This window comes from Python bivittatus, unplaced genomic scaffold (assembly GCF_059951505.1).
Source record: "Python bivittatus isolate LINGU-HERP-01145 unplaced genomic scaffold, Pbiv_v1 ctg000480_np1212, whole genome shotgun sequence".
NCBI lineage: Eukaryota > Metazoa > Chordata > Lepidosauria > Squamata > Pythonidae > Python > Python bivittatus.
The window spans coordinates 99,693,153-99,720,726 of record NW_028277075.1 but is presented as its reverse complement, the minus strand read 5'-3'; the positions used below and the strand labels follow the sequence as shown (position 1 = coordinate 99,720,726).

The 27,574-nt window shown below is 38.9% G+C and overlaps 1 long non-coding RNA gene across 1 annotated transcript; it reads right to left on the bottom strand.

Moving 5' to 3' along the window:
* Window positions 1-1,892: 1,892 nt before the first annotated feature.
* LOC112540181 (uncharacterized) lies at window positions 1,893-27,333 on the bottom strand. The gene is made up of 3 exons (XR_003084248.2): window positions 27,008-27,333; window positions 10,769-11,111; window positions 1,893-4,432 (listed from the first exon to the last, which is right to left on the bottom strand). It is a non-coding gene; the product is annotated as an uncharacterized LOC112540181 (long non-coding RNA).
* Between the last annotated feature and the right edge of the window lie 241 nt (window positions 27,334-27,574).

Below are 27,574 nucleotides of genomic sequence, written 5' to 3'. Positions count from 1 at the left end.
CAGCATTTTCAGCTTCCGAGACATCCGAGGTACTAGAACAACTTAAATCCTTTAGAACTAAAAAAACCTATTAGGTTTTAGAAGATATTTGTTATCAATAAATCAATTTGATATGCAGATGCTAAGTGATGACTGGAACAAAGAATTAGAGGTTTCTATATTGCCTAGACAATGGGAGAGTGTCTTAACTTCTATAGCAAGAGTGTCAATGGACCTTAAACTACGACTTATACAACAACAAAAAAAGTATTTAGAATTTAGTGGACTCTACTACATTTGCACAGAAAAGGATTGTCAAAAATAGCATTTTGTTGGAGATGTAATAAGGACAATGCCTCTTTAAAGCATATGTTTTTACAATGTCCTATATTTATTAAGTTTTGGAGAAAGTAGTGGACTATATAAATATGATTATGCGACAAAAGCTAAAATTTTCAGAGGATAATGTTCTTTTGAACTATATATCTAGTACATGGAATGTGACATCTGGACAACGAAAATGGATTCTCCATGCCCTTACTATGGCCAAAAGACTGATATTGCAGCATTGGAAAGATAAATGTATGGTCCCATTTCGTCAATGGCTTGAACCTGATTGCACTTGCCACTTATGAGTGGATTGCCTATAGACGTACACTTTGTATGGACGAGTATAATGGAATATGGGACTCATTTAAACAAAATACAGTAGGTTAAAAAAAATGATAGTCACGTAAATGTATTGGGAATATGTATGCATCTGAATAATATTTGCATTAGATAAATATATATAGATTTGTAACTCTTTACTGTTATAATTATATACTATGCCAAATTTTTATTTCCTTTGTTGTATTTTTGTCACAAAAAAAGAAAAAGAAAGCACAAAAATAATATACTTTTTAATGTTTTTTTCTTCTTCTTGGTAGTGTATTATTGTTTTTGTGTTTTCTTTTTCTTTTTTGTTATTAACTAAAAAGCAATAAAACATTTTTATTAAAAAAAATCCATTCCTCCATTATTGGTGTTTCTGTATTTGTCCATCTTCGTGCATATAATAGCCTTGCTGCAATTCCCATATATAAAACCAATCGTCCATGAGCCTTTTCGAGTTGAGTGCCCATAAGTACTAATAAGAAAAGTTCTGGTTTCATCTGAATGTTAATTTTTAAAACTCTCAGCATCACCATATGTATTTGTATCCAGTATCTTTTCACTTTTTCACAAGTCTACCATGCATGATAAAATGTCCCTTCATGTTTTTCACATTTCAAACAGTGATTAGAAGTTTATGTAAAAGTTTATACATTTTTCCAATCACAAGTTCATCAGTTGTACATAATTTGTTTTCAAATTCCGTTTTATTACATTCTGTTCCTGGTATTTTTTTTAACTATATTAAATCTTTCTCTTAATTGTGCATATGAAAACCATTGAAAACTAAATCTCTTTGCAGTCAATTGTTCTCTTGATTTAATCTTAAGCTCCCCATTTTCCTGTGCTAGCAAGTCTTTATAACTTAACCATTTATCTTTGCCCACTGTTTCTTTTCTATAAAACACTTCTTGAGCTGAGGCCAACAAAGGTATTTTGGGACATAGCCTGGGTTTGTATCTATTCCATATTCATAGTATGGTATTCCTAATATACTGATCTTTAAAATCTACATTTACTTTGACTTTATCATACAATAAGTAACCATGCCACCCAAACCTCAGACCTTGACCATCTAAATCTAAAATTCTCTTATTTCTTAACAACAGCCACTCCTTCATTCAAACCAAACAGTAGGCAGCAAAATACAATTTAAAATCAGGTAATCCCAGTTCTCCTCTTTCCTTTGCATCTTGGCGATTCTTATATTTAACCCTTGTTTCCCCCCCCCCCCCATTTTCCAGTACATTTTACAAGCAGAGGCTTGTAAGTGTTCATCATTACAAACAACTAGAACTTAGAATGGCTGTAATATAAGTTTCCCAGACTTATACAGCAGTATCTTGCACACATATTTTTTCTTGAATTAAGGTTAAAGATACTCTATACTTGTATGATTCATATAAATACAGAAACCATAGATACATTTCAAAATATTCCATATTGTAGGAAGCATCCTTTTTGAAACTTCCCAGCTTATTGCTCATTGTCCAGTCAGAGGCAGAGATAAAACTAGGGCTCTGGAGCTATGAAAATTGCTAGAACGCCTCTGCAATTCAGCCTGCAGAGGGTTACACAGAGCCCTGTCTGAATCGCACTGGTTACAGAGCAATGTACTCTTCAGTAGAATAAGACTCTCTACAAAGTGAAGGGCATTATTTTGATACACAATTTTATATTCTATATATATATACAGTATATATATGCTTCACATCATGTATAACCATACCTGTAACAGTGCCCTCTATTTTATTTCTAAAGGGTTAACTTGCTTTTGCTTTGTAAAGAGCACTGGTTTCTTCCCCCCTTATCTCTTTGCTGAATGCCCGATTGTCTTCGAATAAGCAATTAGCCGAGTACAAGCTGTTTGTTGTACAGTGGTACCTCGGGATACGAACGCCTCTACTAACGGACGTTTCGGGTTACGACCAGCTTCGGCAGGAAAAATTTACCTCGGGTTATGAACTCGCCTCTAGTTACGAACCGGATCCGCGGCCGTTTTCCCTGCTGCCACGCGGTCGCGGCTTCCTGTGGGCGAGGTCGCGGTAGCAAGGAGACGTTTGGTGAGGCTTGTGGTGTGTTTTGCGGTGTTTTGCGAAGGTTTTTGCTGTGCGTGTTAGCATGGCTCCAAAGAAAATGCAGAGCAGGCTTGGCGGGAGTAAGGCTCTGAAGAGAAAATTGCCTCGGGTTGCGACCAAATTCGGGCGGAGGGCGGAACGGATTAACCGGATTTACATTGAACCCTATGGGAAACTTTACCTCGACTTGAGACCAACTCGAGTTGCAACCAGAGTCACGGAACGGATTAAGTTCGTATCCCGAGGTACCACTGTACCAAGCTTTTTGCAACAGTTGTGAGGCCCTGCATTCTAGAGAAAGATAAGAAAAATCTGGTATGCCATTCCCTTGGTAACCAGAAGAAAAAGTTACAGTTAAGTTTACCTTCCTAAGAACCACCTTTCACTTGCTCAGACCGTCCCAAAAATCCCTTGTATGGGTATGAGGGGATGTACTATCTGATTACAGATTTAAATGTCTATAAAGCCTCTGATGTTTGTTTTGTGAGGTGTGGTTCCATCAACATCTCTTGTTAATGTGTTGATTGGGGTCACCCAGCTGTGTCTTGATCAAAATACATCTGCTATTCATCAGAAGTCTCATCTCAAGTCTTCTTATTGGCATTTTATTGAAACTTGGGAAATAAAAGTGCCATACAAAAGGAAGAATTTAAAATCAATGCAACCAAACAAAACATACACATACGATGCGACCGCAATGGGCTATCACGCCAAGCAATTCTGAGCCTTGTCCTCTCAAATCTGTACCGCTTTTGCTGAGCTTCTGTAAGATTATTCTACTCTCTGCCTTCAAATCACATGCTAAATTTCTCAGCTTTCAGTTTCTCTTCTGCAGTGGTTGTTGGTGATAAGAAAATTGTTATTTTGTTCTTTTGAAATTGAGAACTCTACCTCTGCTTTGCTGATCCCTGTCCTTTTCTACAAAACTCCCACAATTCCACAGCTGGGTCCCCCCATATTTGTCCTGAGACAGGAGAACTGGGGCCATGTCAAGAATAATATACCTCTGAGTTTATGGGTATAGTCTTTGCAGGCAGTCTTTCTTTCTTTGGTAAGAAAAACAATGCATCTGACTGCTTTTTCAAAGAGATGAAAGGATGCTAAGCCTCCAGTATGGAGCTGGGTTGGGCTGGTATCCTTCCACTAAGAACCTTCAAGGGAAGCCCTGAATCTGTGGCATTAGGGAATGACAGAGCACCACCATTTTTGACACCATTTTTAGTGGTGTCACTGCCTATACATTGGCAGAAGATTGGGACATCTGAGCCACTTTGCACCAAGGGTCATAAATGAGATGGATCTATTATTGGATGTAGTTTTCTGAGCATGCTTGAACCCTTCCTATAATACTTTAGTGGTCTCTGGCCACACTTTAGGAATTGCTGCTATAAAGAGTAAACGATTAAAAGGCTCACTGAAGATAATATTTGATTATTCTTTTACAGAATTTTTAAAAAGGGAAGAAGAATATCTCTGAAGGCTTTGCCATGGATAGAAACATTGCTGTAAAAATCACATATAAAGAGACTGGGATAGTTACATAGATTTACATAGATTATAAAGCAGAAGTTTCCAGACAGTTAAATGTTACTGTTTTTTATAGGCCTTTAATTTATAATCCCACATGAAAAGGCAAAATCAGAACCTTACTTGGAAAGCAACACTGTAGTCCAATTATAACAGATCATTAAATGGGACATTTCATATTTGATTGGAGAATACTAAAAACAAAAACAAAAAAAATTGCTGTGTACTTTATACAGATTCTAAAGAAAATATACAATCATTTATAGTGTGTTGGCATCATTTCATAAACCATGAGCTTGTTTTATTGAAGAGCTTAAACTACATATCTCCAGTATATATAAACCTTACAAGAATTAGTTCAGAGACATGATGATTTTTGGAATGAAAACAAATCTTCACATGGTACTAAATAAATATGTATTAAATGTGCAAATGTTTAGTTACTATCTGCATTTAAATTAATATTTTCCTCTTGCTAACAGCCAGCCAATTTCCCCCCCAAATATTTACAGTTTTACTAATTCAGCTACTTGATATTAATAGATTGGTATAAGGTAGTGGAGTAGATACTGAATATGAGGAGCAAAGTGGAGTTTAATCAAGTAAGGCAGAAGTAAGACTGAACTTCTGAAGAAAAGTTAATGCAAAGCTAAGGGTAATGCCTCTGTTGCACAGTGTTGAACTTGCTCTTCAACTAATTTGCAACAGCAAATCTTTCCTACCTGGTTGGCTTTTATTTTTACTCAGTGCAACTTCTTAAATTAGTTCTGACTTTGTGACTTTTAAATGTACCTTCCTAATTGATCTCTCTTGTTTTTTTCAGCCACCAAAAGTTATTTCTTTTATCTTCCCAACCTAATACCACTTCTAAATTTGGTACAGGATTCAATCTGCATGTGGTAGACCAGCCCCACTCTCCCTTTAAGACTGTAAGCTGAGTAGTTATGTCTTAAACACCAGCTACAGTTCCATTTTTCTTTCAGTTATTATCTTCAAAATCTTATGAGCTATTTTGTACATTCTGAACTGATCTATTCACTATCTTGCCTTAATATATATATTTGAGGTTGTCTTTTCTCTCACACTCTTGGTCACTTGGCTAGTTTTGTTTTCACTGGCTAGGTGAGGACCAGAGGTGTTATCTCAGCATGCTTTTTAGTAGCTTTGACTAGTACCACCAATGTACCATTTTCTGATGAAGAGAGATCTGGACACAATCATTCAAAGCTTGTAATGGCAGTATCTTCTTTCTGCTGTAGTCCCATAATATTAACTTCATCTCATCCCCCACCCTGAGGGAAAAAGGCTTAAGACACTAATGCTAAAGTCAAGTTCCCCCCTTTATTCTGTTAGGCATATGACCATGGAGGAAAGGCATAAGACTATAGTTACTGGGATCAGAGACAATAGAGGCAGATTCAGGATCAGCAACGGAGATGCCAAATTTCATGCCATTTGAGAAACATCCTACATGCTCCACGAGGGGCTATTCTGGAAAAACTTCAAAAACATCAGTTTCCAAGGTTCTTTTGACTGGAAATAGTTATTTAAAATTCATTGTGCCCGTGTTTTTGTAATAACTGATTACCTTTTTGTTTCCAGTCTGATTTCTAAGTTTTGGACCTTTTGTTCCAAATCCCAAGTATGGTTTAAGCAAGGTCTTTTCTCTTGTGGAATCAATTCTCCAAAACTACCTCTTGAGGAAAAATGGCCAGATCCCATTTCACAGATTCTTCCATCATCTAACTAAAATTCCTTTTAAAGCAGGCTTTCAGGTCTCACTGGATTTCACTCTGTTGTGGGTCTTTATTTTTTAAAATGTACCTGCTACTTTTTATATATGCCACTACAACTGATTTTTGAAGGTTTCTAATTTTGTTGCATTTAGTCTATTAGTTGAACTGCTGTCAGAATTCTTATCCTCAAGATCTGAGCCATTTGGAAAACGCCATCTCTTTGCAGAATCTTGCAAAACAGTTTTCTTTTGGGTCACCCATTTTAGTTGTAGTTGTTACTCTATTTCCTTCAGGAAAATTGCACCTTTGTAATTTGAACTTTTGATATATTTTATGTTATTGTTTTAATATTTGGTTATGGTTATCCTTGGTCTAAAGTTTATGAAAACTATGCTTTCTATTTCATTTCTACCTGATTTTTTTTCAGAAACAAAATATAGAAATTCCCTCTCTCTCTCTCTCTCTCTCTCTGTCTCTATATACAGTATATACTGTGTGTGTGTGTGTGTGTGTATAAATAAAACTTGCTGTTAGCTTTTTAAGGTAAAGCATGGTAACAGTAATAACAATGATGACAAAGTATTCTTTTGCAGGAAATAACTGCAATTTCAGCTTTCTTAAATGATCAACCAATTAACTGCATTGTAAAAATTACAAACTTAGATACAGTTTCAAACAAGAATATAGCTTACTGAACTTAATTTGAAGATGTATTGATGGGAATCAGTGGTTTAAGGATTTTTCAGACATGTTTTATTATTATACATACACATATATATACAGTACATGCATATACCTATCATAACATTCTCTTTCAATGTAAGCAACATTATGCAAAGTGCAGAAAGAAATTAAGACATTGTAAGCCAAATAAATTAAAGGCATGATATAAAAAAACCTAAAAAGAAATATAGTTAAATATATTTTTATGTCTATCCTATTGACTCTACTTCTCCGTACCTTTCTATCCTTGCAAGCCATCCTTGCTTCTTCCACACCCATACAAGTTTCATGTATGGTATTTTGTTCTTTAAATTTCTCACTTCTCTTTGAGGATCTCATCAGTTCCATCCAACCATGACTTTCTCAGAGTTTTTGTTGCTCTTGAACCATTCACTCTTTCATCATGTATTTGTTTTGTCATTCAGTCATTATTTCTCTCTGTATGACTAAACAACCTCAACATACTTCTTTCATACTGATCATTTGTTTTTGTATTCAATCCACACTGATTTAGCACCCATTCATTCTCAACCCTATTTTTCCAGACATATTGTTAAAGTGTCCCATTCCCATGCATTCCATATGCTTTTCTGTTTCTCCTGACATACCCAAATCTTACTTCCCTATAACAAATCAGGCAGTAGTATGTTCTTATACATAGCCATTTCCCCATCTTTTGACAAACATTCATTCTTCATAACAGACTACCCACTACCCACTAATTTTCTGCCAGGACTTACACATCTTAAAATTTCTTTACCCATTTCCCCATCTTTAGTAAACATTCAACCAAGGTATGCAAATTCTACTTGCTGAGTAATGATTACTCAGGCTAGTATGTTGCTTCAATCACAACCAATTCTAAGCTGTGTACATCCCAACTCAGTAAATGTATTAAATATACAACAACAAAATACAAATGTTAGCACCATTTAAATCATACTACACTAAGGAATAACATGTCTAAACCAGATAAAAATAACTTTTTGCAGTAGTGATTCCACCCCTGAAATCACTCAAGACTTCCTGAAATAACCAGGACTTAATGACTTTCCTCACTCTTGGAAGACCTGAGGGACCAGGCTGGGGACAGATCATCATGGAGAAGAACTATTTATCTGATTGCTAAAAGTCAACACCAACTTGGCAGCACGTAGTCAATCAATGACTTCCCTAAACACCAACAGGATCTAATCTCAGGGAGAATGCTGTTCCACAGAAGGGGAGCAGCAACAGAAAAATCCTGTCTTCATGGCCCTTGATGATAATACTCCTTTAGATTAGGGCGCAAAGGTATCTCCATTCTAGACCTTATTGGATGGGCAGATATCATTGGGAATAGGCAATCCTGATGATACCCAAGTCCTGATCTATGTAGTACTTTAAAGGTGACAACTGGCATCTTGAATTACACCCAGAAGTAAAAGTACTGATGTCACATGAGTGAAATGATATGCTATGTTTTCAGAACAGCAAAAGTTCTCCTGGCCATAGCTGCCTCTTGCTCCTTAAGCAGGAGCTGTAAGTTTCAGAGGACACCCAAATTACAAACCAGTTCAGTACAAGGTTTCCAGGACCAAAAATGGAATATACCCAGCCTCAGTTGGTTTCCAAAACCAGAGCTATTCTTCGCTGGGATTGAGCCTGAGTCTGTTCCTTCCCATCCAGACCCTCACAGCCTCCCAACATGGGGATAGCACTTTGACTGCATCTCCTGTTTGGTTCAGAGGCCAGATACACAACTGAGCATATAGGAGTGAATAGGGAAGGAGAAAAAGTTGAGTGTGTGGCACTCTACCATGAAAGACCTTAGATCTTGACTTTCTTCTCCTACCACTACAGACTGTAACTGGCCATAGAAGGAGGAGAAGCACTACAAAACAGTGGTCCCCAGTCCCAGCCCTAAAGACAGTCCTGAAATACTATATACCATGAATAATTCTTTAACAAGTGGCTGTTTGTGTATCTATGTGTATGTGTGTGACTGATTGGAATGGGTCACTTGAGCCCCAGAGATAGGAAGAGGCAACAGTTCCTGACACTGAGAGATGGACCACTCATAGCCTCTAACTTAACAAAAGAAAAAAGCAGTCTTGCTCTCTTTCAGTTCAAGACTGAATATGAAGTTGTACAAATTGCTCCCACTGGGTTAGCACACAGCTAACACTAAATCCTGACTTGCTAAACCACAATTTGGCAAACCAGAATTGTTATGTCTGAGCTGGAAAATTGTATTTATTTTGTGGGTATCATTACAGGTAATATATGCTAGATCTCTAAGTGTTTTAGAGAATCCATCCTTTAATGTTATGCAGGAGAAGAAGGGAATTTGAGAACTGAATGAAAAAATAAATTAATCCAGATACTAAAACCACTTCTTAAAATACTGTTTTTCTATCATTTGAGGAAACCTGATTTGAATGCAGAAAGAGAAGGAATTCTATTTATATAAGCTAATTGTTTCAAAGACTCCAAAATGGGAGAGCTAAGGTAAAACTCATAACACAAATTTGTAAATTTTAAATTAATGATGGGTTGAATTACATTTTATGTTATACTGTATGTACTTCTCTCTTTTTAGAACTGACAATGGAGATAAGTGGTAGATAATTTCTGCATTTTAGGATCAGCCATTAATAGTAAAGGAACCAGAAGTTAAGAAATATGTCACAGACTAGCAATTGGCAGGGTAGCAATGAAGGCCTTGGAAAAAATATTAAGATGCTATGATGTGGCTATATCTACAAAGATTAAAATCATGCATGCGATGGTTTTCCCTGTGGTACTCTATGGAAGTGCAAGTTGGACTTAGAAGAACCAGGATAGAATGCTTTTGAACTTTGGTGTTGGAAAATACCCACAGGTACCCAAGAAAACAAAAACAAACAAAAAAAGATCATCAAACAAATCAACCCACAGTTCTTGCCTGAGGCACAAATGAATAGGCTCAAATTATCATATCTTGGACACATCAGGTAAAGACCTTGCTGTAATGCTGGGAAAGGTGGAAGGAAAGAGAAGAACAGGACGACCAGCAGCAAGGTGGATGGACTCGGTTACAGTGGCAGTGGGTGCACCATTAGAAAACCTGAAGGACCAGTAAGGACAGATTCTCCTGGAGACTATCTAGTCATGTGGTTGCACCAACTTGATGGCACACAATCAATCAATCAATCAATCAATCAATCAATCAATCAATCAATCCTCTTCTTCCCTGAGTAATGAGAGGCCAGCAGAAGCACTATCTGTTTAAATTAATATGCATGAGAGAACATTGGAGACGTTAAAAGAATTTGCTTTATACACAAATGCAAAATAATAAAAGGCAATAATAATAATAATAATAATTATTATTATTATTATTATTATTATTATTATTTATTAAATGTATATGCTGCCCAACTCCCAGTGACTCTGGACAGTTTACAAATTGTTAAAAAAAAACAAGAAAACAAGAAAAAAACATAAAACAAAAAAGAATAAAGATGGCAGACATTACAAACCGAGATAGGAACAAAGAAAAAGAAGAAAAGGTGGCTTCAATCATGCTAGCCAAAGGCCTGGGTGAAGAGCCAAGTCTTCAGGGCCCTTTGAAACACTAGTAGGGTGGGGGCTGTTCAAATCTCAGGGGGAACCTCATTCCAGAGGACAAACGCTGCTACAGAGAAGGTGCACTTCAGGGGTCCCGATGGATGGCATTGTTTAATCAAAGGAACCCAGAGCGTGCCAACCTTGCCAGATTGAATCTGCTGGGCAGATATTATGGGAAACAGGTGGTCCCTCAAGTAACCCAGCCATATTCCTATAAGCTGATAGCACACTGCTAATCCTGAACTGAATCATTCAAAAGAGCAAAGTTGATCCTATTTCAGCAGGTTCACACCTCTGACTCCTGATTTTCTCTAATGTCCTACCAGAAGCTCACTTCATTTTTTTAAAGCTAAATCAGATGTGAAGTTAATTGACAAATTCAGTTAAGTCTAATTCTTAAAAGCTAAATGGCAGCTGCACAGGATATACACAGAAAGAGATGGTTATTTTGCCATGCTACAGTTCTAATGGAAATCCCACCTCTAAAGCTGATGTTCATTCCTTCAGTGCCTCTCTTGTAGCTGATTCCTTCCATCTGGAGAAATCTAGATGGCAGCATCTAGCTGATCTTGGCTGATTTCAAAAACAGAGCAAGGTCAGACTTGGTTAAAGCTTGGATGAGGAATGCCAGGGTTCTAGGCCAAACAGGGAAGTAAAAAATGCTTCCAGAAAAAGGCAATAGCAAGTAACTTCTGTCTATTGCCAAGAAAACTACATGGGTTTCTCCATGAAATCTCCAGGAATTGAGCTCCATCCTTTTACTTGTAAGCAGTAGCTGGGTTTTCATGTACTCAGCGAACAGCACTTCAGTCATTCCTTCCCTCTGGAAAAAAAGGAAAAAATGGCACAAGGATATAAATTGAGTGAGAGACATATTGTATGCTTATTTCTGCAGCTTAATTATAAATGTGCATTTATGGTACATCCACCATGCAGAAAATATTGCCTGCATGGTGGATGCACCATAAAAGATGGTGAAGTGCATTTGTACCCCAAAATGTTAAAAGTATAACATTTTATACTTTATCTATATACAATATATTTTTCCTACATTAAAACATAGATGTACAGTATATAGATAGCTCTGCAAAATTTGTGACCATCAGGCTACTACATATATAACATATGAATTATGTAGTATGTTAACCCTGTTTTTGCATCAGATTGGAACTGGAAACACTGGAATGATGTTAATAGCTGGTAGGCCACAATACTAATAGGTTTCATTCAGCCTTGTGCCTCACACATGCCTGAAATGATAAATACATGCTGCTGAGGTTGGACAGGATACTGTAAGGGCTGTGCACATTTTCTGAAGGAGGTACATTGTGAAGCACTGAGGTGGCTGCATCTTCCTAAAAGCTGGCATGACTGCAAGAGCCTTCCAAAGTTGTCTGTGTGTGCATATATATGCACAGAAGACATTTCCACTGGGATTGTTGCCAAAATGAAGCAAATTATTCCCCTCCACATTGTTCGCACAGCTGTAGTGAGGTACATCATTCTGTACCTATAAGCCTGATCTAACTTGCATCAAATGGCAACAAAACATATTCCAGCAATCTTTTTTTCTGCTGTGTCCTCCTGACATTGACTTCCCTTAATTCCCAGCCCACACTAGAGATAGCCTGAAATCATCCTTAGCGTGTGGTTAAAAAGTAGTTCTTTTCCCTTTATCCTGACACAGTCAGCTGTCTCTCTACTGCTTCATGGCACAACTCTCCCCATGCCTATCAGCTGTTGTTTGGGCTGCTTTTGAATGTGGGTTTAGCCCTCTTCAGGAATAGAATTAAACCCATGTCCCAAAGAACCTCAACTATTTGCTGATATCAAAACTATCAAAAACATGCCTTTCACCATGGTTTCAGCCATTTTAAGGAGAAAGATTGTTGGATGTTTTCCTGCTGGCTGATTATTTTTGGTGGAAGAGAAGGGAAATAAAGCTGGAGGAATCTACCCGATCCCTAACTTAAAATGCCCCTATACTCTAAATACAGGCAACACCATTTACTGGTATCTTTTCTTGGCAGAATAGGGATCACCAATGGGTCAGCAAATCTTATGCCAATACAGTATAGTTTTCTGCTGACTCAAGAACTGTTTAAGCTCTTTAACCCAACCATGAAGAAGAACTCTATATTCCTTAACAGTTAGCTGGGAGTGGGTTTTTGGTTTTGGTTTTTTTGCAATTTGAATGAGGAATTAACCTAAGTGCAACCCACACCAACTAATCTTGAACACTTTCTGATATGTTCACAAATGCAAGAACAATAGATACTCATCCAAGATCTGTGATGCTGGAAGACTAGATTGCAGCGTGTCCAGTAAAGGGATATACCAAATCTCTGTAAGTAATATAATTTTATTTTGACAGTAAATATTGTCACAAACAGGCAGTTCTGATGACTGCAAGCATTAAATGACGTATACAGCATTAAGCAAGAACTTCATTTCACATCTGCTATACTTCAGTTAAATGAGTTCTGGCTATTCAATATGAAAAAGCAGATGAATGATGATATGAAAATTGATTCTTATTTAATACTATTAGCAAAAACAAACATATTGCTCTTCAAACCAAAGAACCTTAATAAATGAAAAAAATGAATGACACTAAATCAAAACTGAGTGTTATATTCATCAGCTAATTCGATAGAAGAGCCAACAAAATTAGACTGTATTGATACAATAAGCAAATGTGAATGCATTAGTTTCCTTATCACAAAATTTCAATACTCAAGATCATTAGAAAGCAAAATCAAATCTGTTATTATTTTTACAGTAACCAATTATAATTAGCCTATATTATTCAAACAAGGACCACATTATTTCTAATTAGACTTCCATTAACATACTGGAAGCTCAAACATGCTTACTAGTTCCATATCACATAATTTGAAACAGAAAGCAGAACAAACTCCAAATCAATATAATTTACATGTTGCTAACTGATCCAAATCATAATCCATTCACAACTGGTATAGTTAGTGGTTGCCTTAGCAAACTATGATCTATAATACGTCTCAGAATTATTTCTACATCATTGAGGATATGCGGCTCAATCATGGATCAACACAAAATCCAACCAGGATGGTTGGATATCATGGTAGCATCTCAGGTTAAAGAATGTGTATCAAAACACCCATTTTGGAACATATTGTTTATTCTTTTCCTGAAGCATAAGCCTATTCACATGTACACAAAGCAAAGACAAGAATATATCAAAAAGTGTGACTGATTTGATTTCTTATAATGAAAGGCTGCAAGAATTAGTGAAGGGTAATTAAAGGTTCTAAGTGTGGGATAGATTTTTTTTTCATAGTGTAAAGAGTAGATCTTGGGAAGATAGAAATGAATCATGAGAAAAGTGGATATAGAAGCTGCAAGCAACTAGGAACAATAGCAGAAAGAACCTTAGAAGTCCTAAAACTAAAAAGCCTGGAAAAAAATGTCTGGCACCAAAACAAAACAGCATAACCACCCAGTTGGGTCTCTCTGAGAAGTTTATTCCATCCAATATGAGGTTACCACTGGACATGTCTTCTCCTTAGCAGCTTGCTCTTTTTATTTGTTGAAAGGTCCCAAGAAGAATGCCAGAATGTGATCTTAGAGGTGGATTTATAAGAAAGTGGATGATCCTTTAGACAATTTAATCCTAATCCATTCTGGCCCTTATCTGGCTAATACCAGCATTTGTCTCACAAATGGACTAGAGCAAGTGCCAATGACAAGGCACTGCCACAATGTCATTGTACCAGCCAATCTAAATTAATATTATCTGCATATGATATGGAGGGAAGATTAATATTTGCAAATCTTTCTACTAATAAATGGAGGCATCATTCTAGTGCACCACTTCTATACAGGATGGCCACTCAATTAAAATTCTCCTCTCTAGATTTTGGTTCTAAATAACAATGTTTATAGCCACTTGCAATGCTTCACTGCAGAGAAATGTCACTACCCTTTTTTAACTGATGAAACAACCCAGCTTCTTGCATACTGTATCCTGTATCAGGGTGAGCAATCTGAGTCCAATTTGCCACCCAGGACTACTATTGCTGAAAATCAGTGGCATAGTTCCCCTGAATTTTGGGGGTGAGGATACATGAAACCAGTAGTTTAAGTATTAAATTCGGTTTAATTTCTGAAAATCTACAAAACTGCTCCCAGCCCAGGAAAAAAAATCTTGCCCTTGCTCATGCACTTTCTTCATTGCCCTACATGCTAAGATTCTGGAAGGAAGGAAGGAAGGAAGGAAGGAAGGAAGGAAGGAAGGGCCTCTAGTCATCAGATGGTTTCCCAACCTTTGCTATGTTGCTTGGGAGTTTTCAGAAATGTAATCCTAACACATCCACAGGGCACCAAGTTAAGCAGGCTGTTTTTTTATGCCACTATCAGGCATTTGTTGCAAGCAGATATTCTTAAGCATGACAACATTTCTTATTTCTAGTTGTGGTCCATTCATGGGTGTTCACGGGGGAGAGTGGGGGAAATTACAAAAGGTGTGGGATATCATCATACAAATGCCGTGATGCATACACTTGTTTCAGACACTGGGACTCAAATACATAAGATTGGCATTTGCATGATGCTGCCAGTGCACGTAGATCATCATTTTGGCATGATGCTGGTTTGCTGCAGAGGCTACTGCACACATTATGATAAGAAGTTCTGACTAGTGAATCACAGCTTGCATTTGCTACCACTCTTTACACATGAAATAAAGCTGCCTAGGTGAAAAGGGATATTTCTGAGAACTTAAGAGGAAGTAACTCAGTCTCCTGAATCTTTTTGAGGACCATTGGAGGCTATCCAGTGGCACAGTTATTTCCTTGAAAAATATATGGCTGAAATTTGTTGGCCTCTTTTTAGCATTTAAGGCAAGTTTTAAGGCTGAGAAAGAGAATGGAAGGTATACAGGAGACAATCCACTACTATTCTCACTCTTAAAACCCCCAAACCTCTCAAAATGGTCTAAAAGTACACCTCTATTTATTGAATTTATTGTGTCTGACTATAAATTCAGTAAATAAACGTAGATCTCTAAAATTCATCCATTTTATTGCTGAAAATTGATGGTGCAATCTCAGGATGCTATTGGTGTAGTTTGCTGATCCCTGAATTAACAAAATAGGCAGGCTAATCCTTTTGAAGATAAACAGGTTATCTGGAAATTGCCTTATGTATGACCACAGAAATATTGAGCTGGCTGTATTTTATCCAGTAGGAAAGGAAATATGTTTAGTACCTGGGCATGTATTCTATATTGTACATGTGATTTTATCTGCTCAAGCCGGAGGACAGGCAAGCAATCATCCTTGCAATGGCAACCCCATTGCATAGCGCAGATATATGTTGTAGTTTCTTTGTTTAGCTACCACATATAGAGCAGTCCATTTTAGAGAAGTATCACATGCATTCCTCTCAAATAGACTGTCTGGGATCACACTCTGGTAAGCTATACTTTGCTTAAGCATGATCTTAAGCACCACCAGTTTACTTTAATCTCTTTTCTGGGTAGCTAGGCACTCTTCCAACAAAGTACAAAGCTGTGACCACTATTTTGTTATTTAGATACAGGTTCTAATTATTGCATTAAAAGTTATGAGCCTTTCATGTTACTAAGGCTCTACATTTTGATGGTGATCTTAAACTGGATTATAGAATTTTTTTCTTTTGGCAATTTCTTTATATATTTTATAAACTGACCTGGATCTAATCATAAAAGCATGAAAAATACTATGATTACTAGTATTTTTTAAAATGCCTCTGGACCTACATGGGACTATGCTTGAAGCTGGTGCTTTGTCTCACGCTAACTTCCCATTTTTAAAAAATTAAAGACTAAAATAAAATCAGGTAGGTCATGGTTATAACTAGGCACACTGGTGCTTGTTGCCGTTCAGTCATTAAGTCGTGTCCGACTCTTCGTGACCCCATGAACCATATCGCCCCAGGCCTTCCTGTCCTTCACTGCCTCCCTGAGTTGGCTCAGTTTCATGCTCATTGCTTCAGTGATACTATCTAACCATCTCATCCTCTGCCGTCTTCTTCTCCATTTGCCTTCAATCTTTCCCAGCATCAGGGTCTTTTCCAAAGAGTCCTCTCTTCGCATTAGGTGATCAGAGTATCTGAGCTTGAGCTTCATTATAAATCCTTCCAATGAGCAGTCAGGGTTGATTTCCTTTAAGATCGACTGGTTTGACCTCCTAGCAGTAACACTGGTGCTATATTTGCTAAAAGTTTGCTACAATAGCAGCACCAGCCAACAATTAGCAGGAGCCTCCCAGATTATAGAATGCTGAGATACAGGTGGTCTTTCCTTGTTTCTTGGAACAATCTTGGATTAAGGAGAAAAAAATGGCAGTGAAAAAGGGTAAGTCTGAAATAACTATCTGGACGAAGCAAAAGGGATGAACGTCTCTAGTCACTGTAGTAATTCTCAGGTGGAGAGAGGAAAAGTGGATATCTAGTGACCGAGAACAAAACAGAGGGTTCTTTCAGAAGCCTGCTATTTCTGAAAATTATTTTAACTTGGATGTTTTGTTTTTAGAGAGGCTGGATAGTTCAGCATCCCTACATATCTTACTGCCTACCTCAGTCTCAGATGCATGGGAGAAAGATCCAACATTTGTTCAACTCTTATATCTGCCATATGCAGGTTTAGGTAGAAATAAACCCCAGTCACCTCTCAGGTGAGAGAAGAGCAATGACTCTGACAGAACTTCCAAGTATTTAAACAACTACAGGATTGGCTAAGTTGCACGCTTTTTTGGCTAGCTCATCACCATTAATAACAACAATAATATAAACTGTTTTGCAGCATCTGAAACAAAATGGCACAAGGCATGTTAATTGTTAAATTTATTTTTCTAGAATGCTGAATAAAAGTCAGTTTAGTGTAGTGGTGAAGGCACCAGTCTAGAAACTGGGAGGCTGTGAGTTCTAGTCCTGCCTTGAGCATACAGCCACCAGGGTGATTTTAGGGCAGTCATTCTCTCTCAGCCCTAGGAAGCAGGCAAGGGCAAACCACTTCTGGAAATGTTGACAGGAGTAAGCAACTGATTTGATGGCACACACACAAAAGAATGCTGAAACTGGCCACATCAGAAGCGGTTGCAACTTCCGAGTCTCAAAGTCCTTCTGTAAAGCAAGGATTTTGTGAAAGGAACAAACCTAAACTGCGTGGCATTCTGTTTTTCATAGATGTTGTCTGGGAGACCTCCTAAGAAGCTGAGCCGGCGACAGGAAAACAATATAGATTGTGCCTGAGACAGAAAAGGAGAACTGTGTTTCTGGCGGGAAAGCCACGACGGGGAAACCCTCGCAACGACCAGGCTGGCGCAAAGCCAGGCGCCGTCCCAGGGTGGCGCGCGGCTCGCCTATTCAGAGCGAGCGAGCGCGCGCCCGCTCCTGCCCCAAAGCTATTGTTTCCTTTCCTGGCGGCCTCAATGGAAATTCCCCCCTCCCTTCTGCTGCCCGGGCTGGGCCGGGCTATTTATACAGCTTGGCGCTGCCGTCACGGAGAGCCGTTTCGCTGACGAGGGACTGACGCTCTTGGCTGCCGGAGTCGCGCTTGCGGTTACAATGGACGCTTTGTGTGTAGCGACTCGGGGGCTCGGAAGAAACGGCGGGGAAAGACCGTCGCCCGCTTGCCGTCCATCCGAACCCCGAAATCTCTCTCTGAAGAGGCGCTGCGGCGAGAGCCCCCTGGAGGTAGCCGCTTGCCTCTGAGGCGAAAGGTTGCGCCCTGGAAAGACTTTGGCGACTGATTAGAAGAAAGGAAAGGGGCATGCGAAGCGTGCACTGGCAGAAAAGCCCGGGCTTCTGGCGGAGCCCAGAAAAAGGTATTATTATTATCATCATCATCATCATCATCATCATTATTATTATTATTATTATTATTATTATTATGTGGGCGGAGGCGGGGAGATGCACCACTGAGCAAGCTGCAGGAAGCCCGTGCCTCCAGAAAAGTAAGTTCTTCCTTCGAACCCGAGAACCCACTTTCTTAGGGGGAGGAGGAGGAGGGGCTTCCCGCCTTTGTCCCCACCCCTAAATGAACCCGCTGTTTCTAGATCGGGAAGACCTTATGGGGGGGGGAGGAGCTTTTTCTACCTCTTCGGAAGCTTTCGAGAAAAGAGCCTTTAGGAACTGCAGTGTCGTGGTGGAAGCTTTACAGATCTGTTCCTCAATACATTTGCTCGCTAACCCGTGCTTTTTTAATCGTATAGGAAATTTCCTGTAAAAGTCTCACCTAGTATCTCCCCTCCCCCCCCTTCATCCACTCGATATGCCTTGCAGACGGAGAACAGGTCTATATGCTGACAGTGAAATCTCTTTTTTTCTTTATTTAGTTGACAATAGCTTTCAGCGCAGCTGGATTTCCACTGGGTGCAGATGTTGCTAATGGCAGCTTAAGCATGGATGGGCAGATAACATATGGAATGCAACATGTTGCCATATGGTCCCTTTAGCCTTTCACCTCCAAGAATATCAATCAAATATATTCTGGGAGGAAATTTAATGACTCTGAACAAGAAGATGAATTGCTATGTACAATTTATATTCCTTGACCTGAGACTTTAAAAGTCAATAAGGTGGTAATCCTATGCACGCGTACCTGGGAGTAAATTTCATTGCACTGAGTGGGGATGACTTCTGGAGAAATATGTATAGAATTGAACAGGAGTGGATTTTACAGTCTGCCTAGTAAGAATGAGAGCAAAATGCAGAAGGACTTCAAAAGCTGTAAACATCTATTTGTCAGCTAGGATCCTGGAAACTGTCAAGTATGTCATATGGCCTAGTCCCCTTAATATAATCTGACAGTACAAAGAAGAATTACGTGTATTTAAAACTACAATACCTTATTAAAATGTTGTTAACATCACATTCTTTTTCTGTGTGTTTGTATTCTACATTTGTTTCTGTCCTAGAAAAGGAGGTAAAAGTACAGTAGAAGCAGAAGGAAGCAAATAGCTTTTGTTTTGTTGACTTCTAAAGCTACATTTTTAGATGATTTTTTAAAAGCACATTTATATTTTTTTTCCAAATTATTTATTTTGTCTAATCAGGCCCCATAACAATTATAGAAAATGGTTACTTACCCTCTTCTGAATTAAGTATATACTTTAGTGATCCATGTTTATTTGTTAGCAGAGATGCCATTATGTAAAATACTAGGAATCTTATGCAAAATACTTTCTTTGGGATAGAATAGATTCACTGAAATCAATGGAACATGATTCAAAAATGACAAAGTCCCATTGATTTAATAAGGCTAATCTTAACTGACAAATTTGGAACCAAACCACTGGGTATAGAACAGTATTCCTTAAGCTTTAAACACACTTTTCTGGGGATAAATCCTGTTGAATTCTACAGAGTTGACTTCAGAATAAATGTGCATAGTCCTTAGATTAGTATTCTTAAGGGATCTGTTTCTATCATCCTTGCCTGCCTCAGGTTCTGTGGTCTGATCAACATTAGAGAAATGTTGTTCTTTTATGATATATCAAGGTTTTACAGAGCTCAGATTTAATGAAAAGTGCTTTTATATTTTGCGTTTAGATTTTAAACATTGCTTCTAAATGCTGCAGTTTTCCATAATTTCTGATTCTGACATAAAAGAGGTGGAAAAAAGTATTTCAAGAACATTTATTACCATGTGTTGTTGCCTACTTCTTCTCATTTACAGTTTCAGAACATACACTTCTCCCGCATGTCTAATTGTTTACAAACTATAGATGCAAACCAGTCTAATAATTTATTAAAGATAGATTTAGTGAGAAAGAAAAAAAATGTTTCACTTTTGAATCCTATTACAGTATTTTATTTCTGCAAGGAACTGGGTTAAGCTATCTTAGGCTGTAACTTCTAAGATTTAATGAGATCTTTTTCCTGAGTACTATAGCATTTGATTTTTTTGGAGGCAACAAAATGTACCATTTGTATAATGAACTATAGAAAGAATGATTTAACATCCATAGATATAAAAATGGAGGTAATTGTGTCTACAGTAGTCCAATTTAAAATAGCAGTCTAAAGCTGCTTATATGCATATGCACATTTAGGTGAGCATCTTTAGATGTGATGATTGCAAAGCTAGTATAGAACCATGTGTAATCTTAGTCCAGTATTCCCCCCACCCCAGCCCCTTGCAATTACAAAGCACTGGCAGGAGGAAACACCTTGCAGTAGGCTGGGATTTTAAAACCTTCTCAACTTTTTCTGCTATAAAATGCCCTTCCAGAAAGTAGTTTGCTATAGAGAAGAAACCCTTAGACTCTTACCTATACCAGCAATGTAATGTCTAGTTTAGCTAAGTGAATATAATTCATGATTAGATCACTCGCCTATAATTTTAAGTTTTCTATGAATTGAGAAATAACTTTCACTATCCTTCTGAAACTCAATTCAGACCAACCCTTTAAAAAGCTCTGATATGTTGTCTGCTGTTAGAAATAAATGCTTTGTATACATGCAGTGCAGAAACATTTATCATAAAAGCTCCATTTACCCTTCATGGCCTTATACTGGATTTTATTGTAAGTGCTGACATGGAAAGTATTTTGATAATTTGAAGATTTTTCTTTAAATAAGAATAATTTTGGAACCATTATGTGCTTGGCTGCAGAATCGCTTATTTAAAAGGATAGAAACTATTATCAATTGGAAACATCCAAGAAAACATGTCCTCAGTGAAATACCAGAATGCATAGTTATATATTTTAATATGGATCTTCTAAAATGTGGCTTCCACTGCCCCAGGAGAGTTCATCATTCACAGTTTCATGTGCTCAATTGTCAGCAAACAGTAATGTTGATGATACAATGACATACACCTTTCATCGTGAAGGCAAGCATACAATAAATACTGTATGCTGTGGACTCTAAATGAATAGATTTTTTTTTTTTTTGGTAAACATTACTCTGGTTTTATTGCAATTGCTGTCTTCCTGATATTAATATTTTTACATTCCTCTTTTTCATTTTTCTATATTTCTGATCATAGGTGACTATTTTAAGAATAGAAGGTTGCAAGGCTTTTCCTCAAAACAATCAACTAGATTAACATATGATTTTTAACCTCCAAAATTAATCTGTTCTAAAACATAATTTCCTGGGATACTGTTAGGTTACAAGAGTACTTGGCAACCAGAACTCCAACCACTGTCAGTTTGGGGATGGAGAGAGATGTTTTTTGCAGGAATGCTACAAAATGTCAAACTGCTTTTCCTAGTTAATGCAGGCATAGAGAGTGAACTTCTTAAATTGAATTCTGTGTTCAGGTATTTAGATATCAAAAGGCAGGATTTTGTTACATCTATAAAAACTGTTTGCATTCATTTAACGTAGACTTCTTTTTGAAGCATGGAGCCATGGATGTTTGTTCTCCCTCTTCTTTTTTTCACATCATTACTCTGATACTGCTTGATTAGCTCCCTCCCCAGTCATGATTGGTAATTAAAATAGGCATTAAAATTAGTCACTTAGCAATTTTGCTGTTCAATTGGCAATTAAATTACTTAATTGCAATTAAAGTCCTAATTTTAATTGGCAAAATGATAGATGTAGATTTAAGATAATATGTATAAATACTTTAATAAGTGTCTATATAAGGATTACTTAATTACTCAACTTGAAGTTTATGTTGTTAACTTCAAAACTTTAAAATGAGCAATGAAATTTTATATTACATGGATTCTAAAGCTATGGTAATTAGATATGTCACCTAACACTATAAGGGCCCAACTATGTTACTTCTATAATGTTGCAAATATAGCATGGGAAAACCTGTGTAACAATCAGCAAATCAAAGCACGTTGCTTACTTTAAAAGCACCATTTAAATCAATAAATCATACTTAAAAGTAAATATGTATTGGAAGTATTACACAAAAAACTGTAAAAGAGACTGTATTACTAAAACATGAAGGAAGTATCACTTCAAGTACTGTAATGGAAATAATATTCATGTATAAAGAGATTGCTGCTTTTTTTGCAATTACAATTCATTCCATACTGAGGTGTCAGCATCAGCAGAAATTACAACTAATTTTTCAAACTAAATCTTATAAACCTATTTTGTCTTTGGGTGAATGGATAGAAGGATAAGAATTCTTGTATCTTTGATTAGTTGCCCTGAATAGAGCATTCTGGCAGATGTATCATGGTGTTTGGGGAGGGGATAAAAAAGCTGCACCTAGTTAAATTTTCTTTAACTATTAACAGTCAAGGAACTTCTTTTTTCTTCATTTTTCTCTGTGCACCTAACCTCATCTGAAAACATACTTTATGAATGTTAGTTTACATTTCTCATAAATATGGTTTTCAGAGAAAAGAGTGAGGAAAAGTACTCAGTGTAGGTTAAAATATGGCCACATGCTTTCTAAAAACTGGAATTCTTTGTTATTGCCAACACAAAAATGTTATTTCTTTTTATAGTCCAGTGTCACAGTCTTTTGGGTTTTATTGTGTTATCTTTCCTGAAATCATGTTCCATGCAAGTTCCTGGAGGAAGGCTCATAATTTGGAGTGCATCTTAAATTGGCATTCAATATTCTCAGCTCTAACATGGGTAAGGTTACCTATGCTATTTCCCCCATATAAATGTGCTTTATAAAGCAACATTTTGAAGACTGTTTTCAGTTTCAGTTTCAAAACTCTTAGAATCAGTTTGTATTAAACTAAGAGGAACTGCTTGTTTATTTTGAACAATGACAAAGTAAGTATTATAAATGAGAAAAAGCTGTATCATCTATATTTTCATTTATTCTTGGTATATAAATTATCTTGGTTAGTGTGAGTAGTAGTATTTTATTCATTTTGACATATCCCTAATCACAGTATTTCCCATATACTAGAAATAAAAATCTCTGTGCCTCAAGCCTGTACTAATCGCCTTTTAGTTAAATTCTTGGAATAACATAGTCAAATAAATGTGCATAGATCTCCAATATGAGAAATTAATTTCTTACTTATATTGTAAGTAAATGTGTTTACATTCAGGATGCAATCCTAAAGACAGAAGTAAGGATCATTCCATTCAATTATTATGAGCACTGTGTTTTTATATAATACTTTTCATTTAGACTTCCCCTATACCTGTTTATGTAAAAGTTAACTTTGTTGAACTGAATAGGGTTTACTGCTGCATAAACATCCATAGGGTAGTGCTTTTACATATTTTATCACATTCCCTTTTATAATAAGCTACAGAAGCTACAGATTTTATAATCTGAAGGTATATGATGGTATATAGTGTTTTAAATTATGCAAGGGACTATGCAAGGGATTTGAAAGAAAATCTGACCAGGAACCTGACCCCCTCTGACTTTTCTAAAGGAAACCGTAATCTTAAAATGCAACCCTTGTGACGTAAGGAACATATTCGCAACTTAATGAGCTTCTACTGCAAGTAAATGTGCAAGTAACTGAGGTATCGATTGACATATAAACTCAGCAACAAGAATACAATAATCTTCCTAACCTTACTTAAATATAACATATAAACACAGGGGGGTGACTTTTATTCATTTGTGAATAAACTCTGAATATTAAAAATTTTACCTGTAACTAATTTCTCAGTTCAGAAGATATACATGTGTGTGTGTGTGTGTGTGTGTGTGTGGATCATAAAATGACTTTTTCATTCCTCATTTCCCCCAAATTATAGAAACTCATGTTTCAGTGTAGCCCTCCTCTCTTAGAGCCTTACCACCCACTGCTTCAGTTATGAGAATAACTTCATCCTATGATGTGTTGCCAAAGTATACATGAAAGTTTCTGAATGAGTACACCAAAATAAGTACTAGGACGGTACGTTTGCAACGAAATGGGACAGTCTGGGTCTGTAAAAATTGCTTTGTGGCAGGGGAGTTAAAGTGCCTGCATAAATCTATAGATTCCACATCCCACAGCTATACTAATTCTTGTGTGTATAGCATCCTTAAGGATTTAGGAAAAAATGAAAAAAAAACCATAATATCTATCACTAGCATTCATGACATAATATAGCAAAATAACATTATTTCAAGCGCTTGGGTAGAAAAGATTTTTCATAGAATGCCACTTCTTTGAAACAGATAAAAACAGCTGGCCCTCTTAAAGAATACAACTCTTTTTGGACAAGTTATACAATACAGTACTTTTATTTTGCACGTTCAAATGAAACTGTACTTAGTGACAAAGGAAATGCTGTCTACTGACTCAAGAGACCAGCCTTGAATATGGAAGATATGGGACATTACATACGCAGCTGCATTCACCAAATTATTGGAAGTGATTACACATTTATCTTAGAAAACACACCCAAGTTTTACCAATGTTGGAAACATCACTGGCTTGATTAGTCCATTGCAAATGCACTTGTTTATATTGACTGGAAAGTCCAGCCCCCTACTGACAGGATTGGAGAAATGCAGTACTAAATGCTTCTAATTGGGCAATTTCAGAAGAGCTTTAGACTATAACGTCGGGATGTTTCATTTTCATTTTTTCATATTCCATGCTATCCAAACTAACACTGCATTTTTCAAGCAAAAACATTAATACTCCCAATAATAAAAAGAAGACAAATCCCATTATCTGGGACAATATCAGAATAGGAGACGCATCAGGGAATTATGGACATATGGAAATTATTTGGGCCCCAAGGCAAGCAAACCTCTCATCTAGGCTACCGAAAACCGGATGACCACAAGATGGCATCAGAGAAATACTGAAAATCTGTTTGCTGCCGCCTAGTGATCGCCCCAGCACTGTATTTGCAGCCCCTATCTGGTAGGCAGAGGAGAGCGGCCAGCCAGCAGCAGCTGCGGGGGAAACCGCCTGAGGCTCGCGGGGCTCCTCTGCCAGCCGAATCGGGAGCGGAGCAGGTGGAGGTGGTGGCAGAGTCCGCGGCTGCTTCGTCGCCTGCTTCCCTGTGTAGCCCTGTGCTTGGGTTACCGTGTGTGGGCTGCTAAAATCCGGACGATTCAGCGGAGAGAGACAGAAAAGCCGATTGGCTGACATCTAGCGGTCGCCCGTAGTTTTGCAGCCCAGGTGTGGCAGCCTTATTCCGCCACGATCCGGGGGCTTGAAGGCGCCGGCGGCAAGGGGGAGCGGGGGGGCGGGGCGCTTTGCCCGCGGCCCCCAAGGCAGCGGCCTCCCCTGCCTTTCCTCTCCGCCACTGCAGAGAAGCATGCCAGCCTGGCTTCCTTTGCAAAAAGTGGCGGTTCAAGCGCGAGAAAAAGTTACTGCGAACGCCACTTTTCGGAGCAGTCCCCCACACACGCTTATTAAATGTTCCTATTATAAGTGACTCTAAGCAGGACCAAATACTTTTCTTATACAGGCTTGGCGGCACTGACAACGGGGCTGCGGGTTAGCGTTGCCCACTCGTACCCAAACCCTGTTCTCCTCGGGGCGAACAAGTTCAGAGAGCTAGCGAGAAGAAAGTTTTCAGTCTCAAAACCCAGCGCCCAGGAAAAGGTTTAAAAATAACCCCCCTTGGCTGCTTTCGAGTTTCCGATTCGGAGAGCCTTAAAATAGCCCGGCCCACTCTCAGGCTGTTGCTTCCCGCTCTCTCGGCGCAATGGAGCAGGCACCACCGGGGCAAGCTGGGCGCTGCTATTGCTGCTATTTTCGGAGCATCCCAAGCCTGTTGCGTCAATGGCACCGTCCCCTTGCGTCACGCGCCAGCCCGCCCCTCTCCCCCTTCCCTCCTCCCAACTCTCACTTTTTCCTTTTCGTGCGCTTCAACCCACGGGCGGCGGCGGCGGCGGCGGCGGCTGACGCGGCTGCGCTCATGCTAATGAGCTCGAGCTTTTCTCCTCCCAGCCCTCTGGCTGCCTCGCGCCTGGGCCAGCAGCCGCAGGAGGAGGAGGAGGAGGACTTAAGGTGGCCGCTCAGCGTTCCTCCCGCCTTCGTTCCAAATCTTTGTCCCCAGAACCCTCCCTCTATTTATAGGATTCCTAAAAATAGCTCGGGGGAGAAGTTGCCCGTCTGGGAGGGAATCCCATTGGCTCAAGGGTTCTTCACAAGTTCAGGAAAGGGAGGGGACATTTTAGGAGGAGGTGGAAATCCTAATGGATTACGAGGCCAACTTGCGAAGAGAAGCACAACTCTTCTGAACTCCCGGAAGGGGAGCTAAAGGAAGCCAAAGAGACCCGACCCCTGTCCCGAAGACCCGACCCCTGTCCCAATGCAGAGATTGAAACGCCTCTCTTTAAGTCTGCGCTTACTTGGAAACGAGCCCTGTGGAGATCCGTGGGGTTTACTTTCAAATCAACCTGCACAGGATCCACCTTCACGGAATCTCTATGGGAAGTGGGGGGTGGGCTGCAGTGCATTCCTAGTCCTATGGTGAGCGTGCCCCATTAACCCCAGTGATGGCGCTGACTTCAAAGGAGACGTCCATGAGGTTGCTGAACATCTACTCACCTTCTTAGGTTACCTCTCCATGTTCTCAGCTAGTCCTTTTGTCCCTTCACCTGCAAGATCTCAATTCGGCGGCCAAAGCAATCGCAGGGGTGGAGGGAAGGGCGCAACCATAACTACATTTTCTCCTCTTGAAATGCTGAGGGTGGACACGCGGGGGAGGGCGGCGAGGCAAAGGAACAGCAAATGCGCGCCTGCCTAAAGCCCCCTAACCCGCAGGCTGTTTGGAAGTGACGCGGAAGCACGCGCCCCTTTCTCTCCTTCCAGCGCCCGCCGCTGGTTCTTCGATTACCTGCGTGTATTGCAACGTCCACGCTACTTTCTGGCAAGCGCACCAGGAACAGAAGATGGCCAGGCATTCCAACGACGTTTCCCGCTGCGACAGCAAAGGATCCTTGGAGCTTCATTGCTTTTCCTGCCCGTCTACACGGAAGTAACTCCCACTGGTTCCGTTGAGGCTTTGCCCCTGATCAGAGCGTTTGAGGTGACAGCACTACTTCCGTCTAAGCGATTCTTTCTGGACGGCAATGATCCTGACCCACGTGCAGGCATCGGACTCTGACCTTATCTTGTTTCCGACTCAGCTGCAGAAACGGGAGTGTATACAATTTGTTTGTGTGCCTGTAACGGGACAAATACTATTTAGAATCTAGTTTATATATTTTGTCATGCGGCCACACACACTTTTTTTCCCTCCAGATATAATAGCTTCCGTGGGCGGTTTTTTTTTTTTAAAGCAGCTGAAGCGCAACAGGGGGAGAGGGGGAGGCGAGAGAAGTATGCTTCGGGACGTAAATCGGGCTGGGAATGATTGTGCAACTTGTTGAATGCGTTGTCTCTGCTTTAAAAGGATGGACTG